The sequence below is a fragment of the Arvicanthis niloticus genome, chromosome 7 (genome assembly GCF_011762505.2).
Source record: "Arvicanthis niloticus isolate mArvNil1 chromosome 7, mArvNil1.pat.X, whole genome shotgun sequence".
Lineage (NCBI taxonomy): Eukaryota > Metazoa > Chordata > Mammalia > Rodentia > Muridae > Arvicanthis > Arvicanthis niloticus.
In genome coordinates this window covers 24,521,020-24,537,887 of record NC_047664.1, presented here as the reverse complement: position 1 = coordinate 24,537,887, position 16,868 = coordinate 24,521,020, and the positions used below count along the sequence as shown (strand labels likewise).

General features: G+C 40.0%; 1 long non-coding RNA gene across 1 annotated transcript in view; it reads right to left on the bottom strand.

Annotated features, from left to right (window-relative positions):
• LOC143442950 (uncharacterized) overlaps nt 1-15,957 on the bottom strand; it is a 30,382-nt gene extending 14,425 nt beyond the window's left edge. Inside the window, exon 1 of the long non-coding RNA XR_013111576.1 lies at nt 15,883-15,957. This is a non-coding gene — a long non-coding RNA (uncharacterized LOC143442950). The remainder of the gene's footprint in view (nt 1-15,882) is intronic.
• Nucleotides 15,958-16,868: the final 911 nt, after the last annotated feature.

Sequence of the window (16,868 nt, the reverse complement as noted above, 5' to 3'; positions counted from 1 at the left end):
TTCTTGGTCAGACTGGGCTACATAGTGAGAGCCTGTCTCAAAAAGAAAAGAAAGAATAAGGCAGGCAGGCAGGCAGGAGACAGACAGTGGCAGGAAGGCAGGAAAGCAGGAAGGCAGGAAGGCAGGAAGGCAGGAAGGCAGGAAAGCAGGAAGGCAGGAAGGCAGGAAGGCAGGAAGAAGGCAGGAAGGCAGGAAGGCAGGAAGGCAGGAAGGAAGGCAGGAAAGCAGGAAGGCAGGAAGGCAGGAAGGCAGAAGACTATGATGGTACCAAATTACAGATTTTTAGATGTGATCATTAGTCTGGGAACTCAGAAAACAACTTGTGAGCACATACTAGTGACTTGATGACCATACATAGGATGGATATTCAAAAGCAGCCAAGAATCACAGACCAGGCAACCACCGCACTAACCTAATTAGAACACAAGCTATGTACCCTAGCTGAATATCAGCTCAGCCCCGGGACACTGGACATTCCAGGCAGGCCTTATTCATTTGCAAATGAGCAGGTTGATCAAGCAGAACTCCACTGGCCTAACTCTGAAATATTTTATTGACCTATATACAACCCTAATTAATGGTCTCCTATGGGGTTCATCAATTTTCTGATTCAGTCCTTTCTTCTCTCTTTAGATAGGTGTCATCTCAGAATTGCCACCAAGACACACACTTTCATGGGCAATAAGAAGACAATAGCAAGAGAGATATGCACAATAAAGTGCAAAAAATGTAAGAACACAGTGTCAATTACGTCTTTCACATCTGCTGCATTACGAGCTGATTTACCCGCGCCTACAACCACATACCAACATCAGTCTTTCTGCCTGATTCCCCAGGGGTCTGTATTCAGCATGTTTTGTTTATTTTTTTAACCTGGGATGATGCTCATTTTTCTGCCATGCTTATTTACACAGATTGGAGCATGTTTTCCACATGTAGCGTCTTGCTTGCCAGCAAGCCCAGCTGCTGAGGGGCACCAAAGATCACCCCATCCCGGGAGACAATCCTGCTCAGCCTTTCACATCTCCCTATCCTGCAGGATCTTTTCCAGCAGCTACAATTTAAAAAGCTTCTCTCACTTACAGGAAACATTTACTTAAAAAAAAAAAAAAAAAAAAAAAAAAAAAAAAAAAGTCTTTTCTTCCTCTTTGCCATGCATCCTAAAAGTGTTTGCCATAGGGCAGACAGAAAGCCCCTTTCAGCTTGTCTCTGTCTGAGAGACCACAAACAGCCAAGGCCAGTGGGAATCCAATACAGTCGGACCAGATGAGAGTGAATGTTTTATTTTAAACTCTGTCTAAAAGGAGACAGGAAATACTTGCTTAGAAAAAAAAGAAAAAAGGAAAAAAAAAAAAAAAAAAAAAGGGGAAGGGTGTGGAAAAGCCTACGGAATATTTCACTATATTCACCCAGGATCCTATGTACCAAAGTTGACCCCATAAAAAAATTAGATTGCTGTTATACACTGAAAAGAGAAGCCTGGAGTAGAATAGTTGATACAAGCAGTCAATACCATACGACTTTGTTCCTGTAGACTCTCCTTACACCAACATATGTCTAAGGCAACCCCTAAAAAACTAAAAAATGTTTTGGCCCTTAGACAGATTCTTCAATTTTCCCTTAATTTTAATAAATGTATTTTTGTCTCAAGTGCATGGTTTGCCTATGTGTATGGCTGTGCGGTATGTCCTGGCCTGGTGCCCACGGAGGGCAAGAGAGGTCTTTCAGATTCCCTAGAACTGGAGCTACAGAAGGTTGTGAGCCAGCCTGTGGGGGATGGGAGCCACACTCGGGCCCTTTGAAAAGAATTGCAAGGATAACAGTTGAGCCATCTCTTCAGTCTCATTTTTTTTCTCTTAATTTTAATAAAGAGACCCACTGGAGAGCATCAAGGAGAGGTGAGCGCTCCTGAAACAAGCATGCGTGCTGGTGGGTGGATGCTTGTGCTTAGAACGGGAAGAGTTCATCAGTCACAGGTTAAGTTCATCGTGCAAATAAAGCCCACCTTTTGGGGGCGTTATGCAGGTACAGCTTTGAGTACTGTAATGACAATAATTAATAAAGTCATAACTGCTTTATCACCTTATTAGAACAAAAAAAAAAGATCTCCCAAAGATCACTTTCCTCTTTTAGCCAATACAGAAATTAGCCCAAATGTGAACTGGAAATTAATGCTTAAACAATCGGCTGGAGGTTCAAGAGACAGGGAATAAAAGCTGTAAAATAGCTATAAAATGAGCAGAGTAGAAAGACACACTAGAGGGCGCTGTTGCTACTTGAGCGGAAGGTCTGTTCATTCATATGTGTGTATGTTTGTATGCAAATATGTACATATACGTAAGTATTGTTTTGAGAGATTGTATGAATATTTGAAAATTTCTGGAAAGACCAAGTACCTTTGTTAAATCCAAAAAAAAAAAAAAAAAAAAAAAAAAACTATTGAAGTATGATTTTTTTTTTACCCCCCCTTTGGGGTATGTAGATAGTTGAATATTGAAAAGGAGATTTAAAAGTTTTAATTTTATTTTAAGAATTTTAGCCAATAACTAGGCCCATATTAAATATTTTACCTCTGATAAAAATTCTCACATTTACTTGGTGCTTGTTTGAAAAACAGCTTTCATATGCACATTAACTATGAACCAACAGTCAGAGTGATTGATGGGTCAATATGCCTCTTCTAATTATGGAAACGGATCCCACTACTTAGTACTGTGAAAGAAAAATCAGATTAAGTTAAAAAAAATTTTTTTTTTTTAGTCTGGTCTTTGAAGGTGTATGGAAAGTGATTTCAGTGTGGCAATCCTTTGGAAAATCATGGAACAGGTTTGGGAATTGTCGGTAAACATTTTCAAGTTTGCATAAATGAAAGGACAACATTTTAGGATGTTCCTGATGGGCCATTATGCTGCAAATGGAATCAGTTTGGTAGAACTACCTTTTCAGAGCTTTTGAGGAGGGGTTACAGTTTTGTCTGTCTCCCACTATCTCTTCTGAGGTATTACTTGTGAAGGCTGTGGTCAGAGGAAAGGTCCATTCCACGAGTCACACAGTCTGGCTGAAGGAATTTATTAATGGCAGAATGACCAATCCAACAACAGAATCCTTTCATTGCCAAGCAAGGGAATCCATGGGTTAGCGATGGTTAAATTGCTTTCCCTTGTCTTTTGTTGGCTGTTGCTAGTCGCAGGGACATCAGAACATTCTCAACACATGCACAAAACTCAGGTAGCAGTCCTCGGAAAGTATTAGTCGTACGTACGCTATCATTGGTAAGAGATATCCGGTTTTCAACTGTTGACCTTGAAACATTTTCAGAACGACGACCTCACTTTCTGTGTATCTGAAATCTGCTTTCCTTGGATACTAAGGAAAGCTGACGGGCCTGGAGAAAGCTGACCAGTTTCCTTCCTTTGTTGAGCATTTCCCCCCCACCTTTGTCCTGCTGATCACAGTCCTGGGAATAGTTAAAGTTCAAAGAGCTGCATCTGAATTCCTTACGGTCAGAGGCTTTCTACAAGTTTCTCGGGAATGGATAAAACGGAGTTTGAATTTAATTTTCTGGAGAATTCAGCATTTTAAAATCACATTTTCCAAGTATCTTTGTTGAATTACTGGTAGTAAAGAGAAGGACTGGTAAGAGGCTCAGAACTTCGATATGACTCAGAAAACAGTGGTTTTACCACATGGAGGACCACTTGGCGCTTGGCCCTTCTGCTCTTTCTCTTGCTCAATGAAGGTGAACTTGGGTAAGTCCCTTACCTTGCTGACACTGACTTCTCCTTTGCAAAAAAGATGTAATTTTTGCCTCTCCCGGCAGGCTTCTAGAAATCAATGGGTGTTAAGCCTTTGGCACTCAGAATGGTCTGGGTGCCTGTCAAGTGTCATTATCATTGTCTTAGTGGGAATTCACAGGATCACAGGATCCCTTTACACCTACAGAAAGGGACAGGAACTGTGTTTACAGTCTCTTTTGAATGCAGCCTTCAAAAACAGCAACTTGAAAGAAAAAATTAACAGTCCAATGGCTCATTCAGAAGGAGAAACAGATTTTAATTAATGGTTGTGTTTCTGTTTTTCCTAACTGTTTTGTGTACACAAGCTCAAACTTGGAGTTTTGGGAAACTAGAACACTTCACTATTATAAGACAAAAACCATTATCATAATTTTTGGTTAAGAAAATTATGTGCATTTTATTAACCAAAAATGTGTTTATGCTTTTCACCATGTAACTATTTTTTGAAAGTATCCTGTTCCTCGTAGCCTGGTTAAAGGACTGTGGGCTCCTTGAAGTCAGCCACATTTAAGAGCAATCCCACAGTTCTTGCAAGGTTGAAAACCACTGCCCTCATGAGTTCTGGTAGCAATTATAATATGCAATACATTTTGTTTTAAATGGAAGGTTTCATAATGAAATTTGGAAGCCAGCGTCATTTCCCTTCCTTGGCTTACTACAAAAAGAGGATTTGAGGGAAAACAATAAAGGAAATAGCAAGGAACGATTATATGACCTTAGGCAAATCTGTTCGGTAATTCATCCTTGTACACACACACACACACAGAGAGAGAGAGAGAGAGAGAGAGAGAGAGAGAGAGAGAGAGAGAGAGAGAGAGAAGCAAACATAAACATAGAATAAAGTCTTGACAATTCCTTGGTATTTTGAAAAATGTGTATATTAGTCAAATTGAATGATTAATTGTTACCAAATTGTCTAATTAACCAAATAACTCCCAAGGTTCCGTGCAGTTTTCTGAACGAGTCCTGCCTGGGGCATGGGGAAGGATGAGTTTCTTTCCCACTTGGGTGTTGCCGTGAGACATTATGAGAGTTCCAAGAACTGGATGATCCAGGAGTAGAAAACGCTACTTTTATCTTCTCATCTTGCTATGAAGGGAACACTGGGGTTGCCTTCTAGGATAGATAGAATATTTTAAAGTCCTTGTTCTCAGCCACTCCCTACAAGACTATTTCTGAATTGCTTTCATTTTATCAGTGTTTCTGTCAACAAAACAGGCCTTCAATATATCAAGTTGGCCACCACTTACAGAAAACGCTGCCTCAAAGAGAATGTGTCAGTCAAAGATTCTGCTTGGCCTGTGCTGCTTGTTGTCTGGCCTTCCTTCAGGTAACTGCTGGGTCTAAGTGAGGACGTTGGTAGGCCATGCTTACATCACTAAAAAGCAGAACCAAGGGGCATTGGGTTCCCTCTGACACTGCAACTGTGCCTACAGATGTGCTTTTTCCCTTTGTTGACATATTAGTGACTCCTCATGTCACCATCAGCCTAAAGGAACAAACGGAAGAGTTGGGGAAATAGATAAAGTGTGTAAGGGGCCTGTGCAAGCATGAGGGCTAGAGTTCACATCTCACACATAGGTAAATGCCACTATGGGCAGGGTAGCCTGCCTGAAGTTGCAACCTTTGAAAGGCAAACATGGGAAAACCCCAGAGCAAGCAGGCTAACCAGGCTAGCTGCTCTGGCAAGCTCTACATTCCATTGAAAGACCCTGCCTAGCAAATAACTTCAAAAGAAATGGAGGAATGCTCCTGACATCAGCCTGGGACCACCACATGCACATAGACACGTGTAACCCACATACATCTAAACACACACATACCTCATAAAAAAATAGAAGTAAAAATAAATTAAATTAGTGGAATGTTGGCATACCCATAGAAGAATACCAACTAGTGAGGAGGTAGTTACCAAAGAGTTGCTTCAGACAGTGCCTCAAGGGGAACTCTAGGTTGAAGAACAAAGACAAACTCAAAACAGAAAGAGAATAGCAAAAGGGGCCAAAATTGACAGCCATTATCATTTTTTTTACCTTGTTCATTTATTTGTTTAGCAAATGCCTGTGCCTGCAGAGTCCAGAGCAAAAGGCACCCACTGAAGACTTCTATTGCTTTGCATAACAGCCTGGATTTCTTGGTAGACTGTCCATTTCTATGTCAGGATTTTGAGCAAGGAACATTTCTCTACACTTCAGAATCTTTCTGTGTAATCCAATGGACTTGAATATCTTTAATGTGTCTTGAGATGCAAGGAGGGTGTAAGGAAGGATGCTCCTGGATTTATTCACACTGATGTGAGCCCAGGAGAGTGCTTTTGCTTAAGGACTCAAGGCATGTTGTTCTTCAGTGCCTCTCAATATTCATGCCCCTGAAACATATGTGGACCTCCTGGGAGCCTATTGCTAAAGGTACAGTGCCCTGTCCCCCCAGGGCCCACATCAGCACCTTCCATAGCGATGCATGGAGCCATGGACTCTGCACTTGAGAGTGTTACAATTAACAGAAGCAAGTCAGTTCATGATAGCTCTCACTACTAACCCTCCCTCCATTGCGGGTGCATTGAGGAACACTGGATTATATTCTTATTAAGCTGCATCAGGTTGGGGCCACTTACCTCAGTGTTACTGTCCCTGATTTTAATGGAATGGAGTGAAAACTCCTAGGGTGACAAGAAGCATATAATTAAAGGAGTGAAGAGACTCCCAGCCACACCCACCAGAGCTTGATCTGTTACTTCCTGACTTCCACTTTTAGAAGCACTTTCCACAGCCAGCAAGGCAACGGCATAATGTGAGCTGTTGCGGACATTCTGCTTTCCATCAGAGGCTACTCATTAAGCTTGCAAGTTCACTGTTTTAACTGCTATTGTCTTTATTATTACAAAGAGATATAGAATTTTCCACTCTATTAAGGTTGTTAAAAACCTTCCCATAAGGAGCAATTGGACTCTAATTATGTGTGCCAAAGGGTACAAAGGAAGCTGCATCGAATTTAAAGCAACTAAATTTCATACTTTGCATCATGTGTCTTTTCTACTACGTTTAAAAATGTTGATGAAGAATAATATTTAAAAGAAAGAAATATCCAGGTTAAGGGGAAAAAAGCATACCATACCAAACAAACAAACAAAAAAACATACAAAATCAAAAAACAAATGTCTCTGTATAAGTACTCAATAAGATACAGCAAGAGATAGTTATAGGTCTGCAGATGACTTAATACTCTCTGCACCAGAAACTCATCCATCCTTCCAACTGACTTGAGGGGCATTTATAACGAATAAAACATATTTGTGTCTGAGCTGGGAATGGAGTCCAAGCCTCATCTAGCAAATCTGAGACACATTGGCCCAAAGAGCTTAGCTGATGTCAAATGTAAACCACGTTTCAGAAGCGTGTTGTCAGGTCTACACAGGCTATCCATTCTGATAATCTCATTCCATTTTTTATTTTATTGTTGAAAGGAGAGGTAGATTAATGAGAATCCAAATCCCACCGGAAAGACAGCTTTCCATATAAGGCATGCCCAGAGAGCGATTTGGAAAGATGACTTAGTCTGTCTTTGCTTTTCCAAGTAACATTTAGACCATTTATATTGGAAAGATTCTTAAGCCAGGTCAATGTGATTTACTAGATTAAACCTAGAGAGGAACTAAAACAAAAAGAAAAGAAAGAGACGAGATGCTGAGGACATAATGTTGGAACCAAGATCATGATAACTAGGAGTTAACAGGAGCTGTGACTCTCTCTTTCAGCCTCTTGGGTTTTTTTTTTTTTTTTGATAGCAAATGCAATTAAAGAAAAACAGGAAATTGCAAGCTCGCCAGGAAATTTGCAAAGGTACACCACAGGAAAGAAACATTTATCCAAAAAAAGAACTTAAAGTATTAGCACCTATGTATACCTGTTCACTTAGGAAAGCCAACAAACAAAAACAAACACTTAAAAGACAATGGTAATCAGAACCTCCAAATGCTACGGACCAGAACTGAAGGAGCCTTAGAAATCACCTGGCCACCTTCCTGACTTCACTTACTGGCCTAGAAGCCAGAGCATAAAGGAATGTGACTTTCAACATTCTTCCTCAATTACTCCAGTGTAGTAGGATTCCTGATACTGCAGAAGCTTCAAGACAAAATGTCAGGGGTTCAAGAATGATACCAGACATTGAAAGGAGAGCCTACATTTCCTTCCGGTTCAACTCCAAAGACTGTGTCTCCTTCCACTTCAACTCCAAAGATTGTATTTTTCTGAAAAGACAGGCAGTTTTATTTGGAAAAAAAAGTCTATCTGTCTGTCAATCAATTTTAGGACAATTTTGATTAGATGCTTAACCAAACTACAAAAAAAAAATATTGTTTTTGACCACTTGTTCTTGATAAGGTCATTGTAAATTGTATTTTTAGACTCAACAAGCTTACTATTCAAGGTTATGTTTCAGCTTTCAACTTTCCCTCAAATCCAAGTGCAGTTCTCATTGCCACTGAGAGTCCAACCCTTGAGAACTGTGCTAGACTGATAAGAAAGGATCCTTTCCACCCTCCTCCTCCGGGCCAGCCCAATGCCTGGCTCCTATCACTGGAGCCTTGTGTTATCAAGGCAGATAACCAAGGTCACAGGAGCTCATAAGAGAAATTTTATCACCTTGGCATAGACACCGGTTGTGAGCTAGATTAGTTGTTCATTGTAAATAACTGTGCCTGTGCCCCATAGATGAAAAGTTGCACTGATGGATTATGAGCTAAGCATATCATTAGCAATATTTACTGCAGGGTTCTGATGTCTGTGTTTAGAGGTCAATTATCTCTATTCCCACAGACAGTGGGGTCATTTATTTGCTATTAAAGGCCACTTCTTTATTTTCATTGGGTAGTTTTAAAACATATGAATTCATAAGGTAGAGAGAATGCAGTCTTCAGTCTTACCGCTCTTGGACCTCTCTTGGGTTGCATTAAAGTATACAACAAGAAGCAGTCTTACCAAGTACACTGCATCATCCAATAAGGAAGATGTAAGGTGAAGCAAAGCCTCTGATACTCTGCTGAGAGTTAGGACCTAGTGCTCTGTGACTCTTTACCTTGCAGTTGATAAATCGGTCTGTACTCCTCTTCCAGGAGTGTATCTCCTGCTCTCCCTAATGTCAGGAAAGGAAGACCACCAAGGTTGCACAAAGGAACATAGCAACAAAGCGAAAGCAACTCAGCAAGGCCATTTTCTTTTTCAGAAACAGTTTTGTGCTATAACCCAAACCTGGCTAGAAAACACACTCCCCTAATTAGCCTTTGTCACCTGTCCCTGATGGAGGTGGTAGTTGTTTCTCATCCCACTGAGGGGAGCTCACTTCACTCTCTATCACTATTGGTCAATTTTAGAAAAAGGACGGGCTAGCTCTTTCTGATAGAAAAAAGTAAAAACACATACATGCAAAAAAAAAAAAAAAAAATTCTCACACTGTCAAGGCAATATGATTTACCTGCCAGCAAATTCCAAACCACTAGGATACAGACACTAAGCAGAAAGAAATGACAAAGCCTGAGCTGCCATTTTCTTCTGAGCTCATGTCACCCTGGAAAGGGAGCCACATATCACTATGAGAGCAAACACAGCTGTAGGAGCTGTCTAGACTTGCTGTGACAAAGGACTCTTCTGCTTTAACCGAAAGTGTGTTTGCCTGTGTCACATTGTCTCCTGATTACAGGAGTGAATTGTCAGAGGTTTTGTGTGTGTGTGTGTGTGTGTGTGTGTGTGTGTTTCCTTGCCTATGGATTGTCATATCATATCTCCCTCTTTGGCTTTCATCTATATTCCATTGTATAATCACATGCAGAGCCCAACTTTCTTTTAAATGTTCTATATTTTCTACAGAATGCCACACAATCGCTAAATGAATAAACATATGTTTTGGTACTTTTTAAAATTTTTTTAAATTAAAATGCCCCAAGTCAATCAGAGGCATGCAATGTCCATGAGCTGAGTGTGTGGTTTACATGTTCTGGAAAAACACTCTTTCAGCTGTTGTGCATGTCCCATGCTTCTGTCACACACAGAAAAAAAGTCCTGTCATTAGAATAACAATTTCTAGATTGTCAAGACACTAAAGCCAATTAGATGTTCGTGTTGTCTGATCATTCGCCAGCGTTTAAATCATAAATCAAAACTGAAGTTAGTGTATGTGAGCTCTCCAAACACTTTTAGTCCTTCGATTCACATTTGACATACATTTAAAATAACTAATTACTTTTCTTCAAATTTGTGAAGAAACATTTGTTCTCCAGATGAAAAATGTTGTACCCAGAGCAATCTGTTGTAGTTGAATGATACCCACTTATTTCTCCTAATGAAAACCACTAGCAATTTTTTGTTGTTGCTGTTCTATAAGCCTCACGAGGTTGGTTGGGTTTGGTTATTTGGAGGACTTGGGGCCTTTCTGCATTGATAAGAACAACATGCTTTCAGGTGTTTCCATCCTGAAAGACAATGGCAAGTACTTGCTATCCAGCCCTCAAGAATGTTAGTGTCTCCCTAGTAAATTTTTCAAATGTTCATCACTCTCCATGAAATGAGTAGAAAAGTCATTTTACACAAAACAAGCAATAAAAAAGATAGGACAGTGATAAGCTGGCAGCACCACAGAATGAGCTATGCCATGCTGGAAAGCTGCAAGCTTGTCATTTAGTCATTATTGAGACTAATCTTAAGGTATTCAAGTGCAAGTAATCAAGATTCTGGCTATTTATTAGAGTTCAGAGAATTTGTGCAAATGATAAGCAGCTATTATCATAGTCACCCAGACTGAGTCATTTCATTCTAAGGCTCATTTGTTAATAGTCTTCATTTGTCTGGACTAGAATTTTATTCCAACAGAATTCTATTATATTAGTTGCTCAACTTGATTAACCATGTAACCATTAAAAGATCTGTCTACAGTACACATTTCGATATCTAACTTATGCCTATAGGCCATGACAATGATTGGAAACACAAAAGTAAATGACATGGCTCTAATTCCAAAGATTCATTATTGAGCTAGGCATAGTAGTGGTTCACACCCTTAACCCCAACACTGGAAGGCAATAGGAAGTTGATCTCTGTGATAGCTAGTCTACCTTGATCTCCACAGGCCAGCTAAGGCCGTTCAGTGAGGCTGCATCAAAAAAAAAAAAAAAAACCCACAAAAGTTAAAATTAAAAATAAAAAAGCAAATACTTAACTATCGAGTAAAGGAAACAGATGTAAAGCACACACTGTAACATGTATATAAATCCCATTTTGTGAATGAAAATAACCCAGAGGAAGGAATGGTATTGTTTTGCTAGACTTCTGAAGGGATAAAAGAAGGAAACTTAACAGGACTCTTAATTCAAGAGTAGCAGTATGCTACTGGTCACAAAGGGTGGTTCTTTGTAGTCCCAGAGGAGTGAACTGGCAACCTAGAGTCGGAATGGGTTGGCATGGATAGACAAGGCTGATGACATACTTTATATCACGTGATTACAAGAACACAGACAGGAAGAAGGCAGGTGTAGAGATGGCCACACTGTCCCAGCTACTGAAAAACTTCGATGTAACAGGAAGAGAGTTGGCTTTTCTTATGTGAGTAGCGATGAACCATGAAAGAGCTTTAGGTTTTAAGAAAAGTTACTCCACTGGCCTTTTAAAAGCCAGATTCTAAGTTTGAAAGGATGAAGAATGGGACCAGAAATACTATTTGGGAGGCTATAATAGAGTCCAGATGAAAGATAATGCAAATATTCTTAGAATTGGAGAGACAACAAGGAAAGAGTTGGTACAAGAACTGTTATTAAAGGACTCTTAGTAGATAAATATGGACAGAGGCAAAACTGTCTTAAAAACCAATAAATAATCCCAGCACCACTCTTGAAGAAGAGTGCCACATGCCATCTTAAGGGATACTGTGTCTGATTGTTCATCAACAGAAATAATTTTTGCTGTTCAACTAATTTTTACATTCTCTCTTCCTGTCTACATTATTGCAGAGGCAGACAAGCTGACTATAGGCTGCCTTTGGAAGAGCCACATGAAGAAAATTAGTAATTCAGCAGGTTTACCCAAGAAATTAGTCAACATAGGCCAGAACTGAGCCTGACCAAAGCAATCTATTGGAAAGAGTAAATACAGTGAGTCATTCAGTTGCTACTATATATAATACTACCAACAAATATTACAGGATGTGTAGAAAAGTCACGTGTACAGACACACAGCACATCAGGACAAGCTAAGACTGACCTTTGCAGATACGGTTGGCTACCTTAACTGTAGATTCTATGTCCAAAGAAACGAAAATTATCTGCGTACTAGTGAACACAGTTGTTTCAAGAGCAAACATTTGGGGCCAGAGAAATGCTTTAGTGATTAAGAACATTTTCTACTCGTCCAGAGACTGAAATTCGGTTTCCAGGACCCACATGACAGCTCACAGCCAACTGAAACTATAGTTCCAGCAGATCTGATGTCCTCTTCTGGGTTTCTCTGGCACTGAGCATGCATGTGGCACATGCAAGCGCACATACACACAAATAGGCAAACACCCATCTACATAAAATAAAAATAAATACATTCATTTACAAGAAGAAAAGCAAGAATTTGTTGGGGTATATTCTGAAACACCTAAGCCTATTGGAACCAACATTGCCTTTGGATCTTTCTTTACTTTCTGCCTTTGCTGCTACTGTTTTGTTTCAGAAATATTAGCCTCTTTCAATACAACTAGTCCCTTAAAGTAAGAACCGGTATACTAGCTAAGACCCGGGATTTCTGGTGTGTTTTACATAATTTAGTTCACTTAATCCTCAAAAGCAGCACAGGTGTGTGCTGCTATTACTGTCAAGTCACGAATGAAGCAACGGAAGTAGACAGAAGCTGAGTGACTACCTCAAGGATGCACCACAGTCTGGCTGCATTTTGTTTCCCAAAATGATGTTTCTAGGACTTGTTAGTTTGGCCTTCATTTGTATTTACTGATGAGCTAGGTTTTCCTTTTCAGAAAACCACAACTCAATCATTTACTCTGCAGCTTCATGATCTAGGAAAGCACACAATGACCAGATCTAACTTGCCCAGCTTGGTGAGTTTTACTTAAATCCAGCTAAGCTGCATGAATTGTCAAGGCTAAAGCCAGGTTTTTCCATTTTAGCTAACACCTGCTCTCTATGATAAAGTGCATTGTAATTAACTACCTTTCCTCGAAAGATTATAGAACTGAATGTAATTAAAAAAGGGAAACAGACAACAGATCTTACACACACACAAAAAAAAAAAAAAAAAAAAAAAAAAAAAAAAAAAAAAAAAAAAAAAAAAAAAAAACCCTGAGTACTTGGGGAGCTGAATAGATGGATAAATTAGCCATGGCAATTCTAGTAATAAAGGCCACAGTAATTCTAGAGGCAAGGCCAGCCTTCCTTGTTTTGCAACATTGTTTTGCATAGCAGCTATGGTGGACATTTCATACTGTTTGCTCACTTGTAAACATCAAATTTGGGGATCCTTTTGGAATATTGGCAGGGCAGCTGTCCTTGATCCATGGCTTCACACTGTTGAGAGACTGCAGTGAGCAGGTGACCTGTGTATGCCCTATGTTCCACAAGCCTTACCACTCTAACAGCCAACAGAGAAATCCGCAGAGGAACAACTGGATCTTGGAACTCATATAGGCTCCTATATTAAGTAAAGCTGTGAGCCATGGGACATTTGCTCGACTTCATGTCTGCCAGTCTTTCTTGCTAGGAAATGACAGTGCCCATGTCTGTTTTATGCTCCTAGAGAACTAGAAAGGCTTTAGAAAGGGATGAATACCAGATTGTTTTATTCAGGTGTGGCTGATGAAACAACTGCAATATAAATATAATCTTGTGTTTATACTAATTTATAATATGTACAATATTTATTATATATAAATTTACATTTATATTTTTGTTTTATATATATGTATATATGAAATTACATATAAATTATACACTTACAATTTATATATAATAGAAATATAATATATGTTATATTATATATATTATATATCACATATTATACATTATATTTTTATTATATATTATATATGCATTACATATTATACATTATACATCATATATCATGTAACATATGGTATATATTATATTCTATATTGTATATCTTGTATTGCATATATTATATTGTATATAAATCTATTTTATATATTATATAGCATATTATTTATATAACATAGGATATAAATACAATATAAATATGTTTACAAATTCAAGCTTGTAAATGGTCACAGAAACAGTGACAAAATATTAGGGCAAACTCTGCAACATGGCAAGACACTCATCACTTTCACAAACTGGATGGTGGAGCTGTCAGAGTCTGACACTAAACATAGGGATCCAGGTCAATGTAGCTTTCAACCTTGACCAGAGGAGCTTTTTTGTGCACTGGGCAGCAGTTAATGCACTGTCATTGTTGGCATTTAGTCTAGGCTCCACCCCATAGTTACCTGGCAATATCCAGGAGTGCCTGACTCACTATAAAGGGGCTGCTTGCCCCTTCCTCTCTCTCCTGCTCTCCTGCCCTTACCCTCTTCCCCCTCTCTCTCCATGTGCTCATGGCTGGCCTCTGGCCTCTTCTCTCTCTCTTCTCTCTCTCTCTCTCTCTCTCTCTCTCTCTCTCTCTCTCCTCTTCTCCCTCTCCCTCTCGCTCTCCCTCTCGCTCTCCCTCTCGCTCTCCCTCTCGCTCTCCCTCTCCCTCTCCCTCTCCCTCTCCCTCTCCCTCTCCCTCTCGCTCTCCCTCTCCCTCTCCCTCTCTCTCTCTCTCTCTCTCTCTCTCTCTCTCTCTCTCTCTCTCTCTCTGTGTGTGTCTACATGGGCCTACAGAGGCATCCCCTTCCCTCAAACCATACTTCGCCTCCACCAAACACATTCCTTCTCTATTTTTTATGAAACACAGCAGTCGTGACTGTTAAAATGCTAAAAGCATGTGTGTGTTGAGTGTTCATCCTCAAATCGCAGATCTATAACCCATCCACACCACCATCAAGGCTCAGAGAATACAGGAGTGCGGTAAAAGCCTGTCAGAGCCTCACCCCAGGTAAGAGTGCTGTGGAACAGTGTCTTCTGCATGTGGCACTGCCTGTACTCATGAACTCACAGCATTTATGGCCACCTGAAGAAGATCTCCCCAAGACTTAGCCAAATGAGAACAATCAACATTCCTGCAGACAATACAAAAGATGTATGTGTGTGAGAGAGAGAGTTGAGGGGGAGGGAGAGGAAGAGGGAGAGAGAGAGATCAACATAAAAGTGGAAAGGAGAGCCTGTTGGCCTCCTGGGGAAAGTTGGAGGTAGATATGATAAATACACATTGTATACGTGGATGAATTGTCAAAGAATAAGTAAAAGATATTCTTAAAAAACAACAAATATAATAAAGGGCTTTCAATAACCCCCCAAAATAGCTGTGTGTCAGAGAAGATAAAATTTAAGAAGAGAACAAATATGCTCAAAGTAAACATGTCCTATAAAATGCTTCACCTGGGGACATTTGGAAGAAGCCTGGGAGCAAGTTAACGAAGTGGATCTCTGACTCTGTGCCTTCTCCTGGGACTCTTTACCCTCTGTTAATTCACTTTGTCCAACTTCAGTGTTGTGATTTTTGCTTTATATTATTATATTTTACTATGTTATGTTTTGTTGTTATCTGTAGAAGCCTGCTTTTTTCTGAGAGATAGAAATGGGGTGAATTCAGAGGGGATGAGAGGTGAGGAGGAAGTGGGAGGAGTAAGGGGGTGATCAGAATATATTGTATTAGAAGAGAGACTATTTTTAATGAAAATGGAGGGGGAGGAAGTAAGTGCCTACCCTGTGTGAGAACCTATGAGGCCAGACACAGGAAGTGAGGCTGTTTGTCTTCAGGGTTTACTTTAATAGCTTTGCTGCATGAGGGCTCTTTCTAGTATTCCACATTTGCTACATCTGGAAGCACAGTGGAGGCAATGGATATCCAGATGTGGAAATGCAGGAAATGCATGATGTCCTTGGAAGACACAGTGGGTATATTGTTTTGCACAACTACCAATTGAAGCAGAACACTTTACTCACAGATTAATGAACTTCTAGACATCAGCGTGCTATGCGTCAGTAATCAGAAGGATGGTACCTTCAGAATTCCCCTTCCTCATTCTTCCTCGTATCGAATCTTGCAGCGGCAAAGTCAAGTCTGCATACAAGTCAGAGAAGTGTCAACTGTGAAACCTGCTCTTGAACCAAATAAAAAAGACAAAATACCAGAACAGGAAAACAAAAAAGAACAGAAAACCACACATGAAAAAACACTGAAAATTGTCTTCCAAAACCATGCGACATGTCCAGTACTCAATTTTTCCATGCCGACAGCAACTCTTCTAGGTGTGCTGAATGAGATGACTGTCTTGTCACCCGTGACAGTCTCCTTCCAGGATGTCTTGCCCAGATTAACAAAATCCAAGTGTGCAGTTGTAAATAGACATGGTGAATAGTAGATGTCAGCTCCTGCATGATGGATAACCATCAATCATCCACTGTCAGTTATTTGTGTAAGTAAGCCTTTGTTTAGAGCACAGAGGAAGAATACTGCCAGACCACAGGAACAAGCTGTGAGCTGTGCACAGGTACTACTACTCACAACTGCCAATTAAACTCAGGACATTCCCAGACTGGCCATCAAACACCACATAAGCTGTTGACATAGTAATACTTTTTTTCTCCATCAATTAATTTATTTTCTTTACATCCCAATTACTGCCCACCACCTCCTGCAAGTTCTCCACTCACACAGTCCTTCCCCTATGTCCCCTCCCATTCTCCTCTGAGACAGTAGAAGCTACCACTGGGTATCCCCATACCCTGGTATGTTAAGTCTCTGCAGAGCTAAGTGCATCCTTTCCCACTGAGGCCATATAAGGTAGCCCAGTTAGGGCAACGAATTCCATAGACAAGCAACAGCTTGAGAGACAGTCTTGCTCCAGTTGTTGGGCGACCTGCATAAAGTCCAAGCTGTATATCTACTACATATATTCGGGGAGCCTAGGTCCAGCCCGTATATTCTC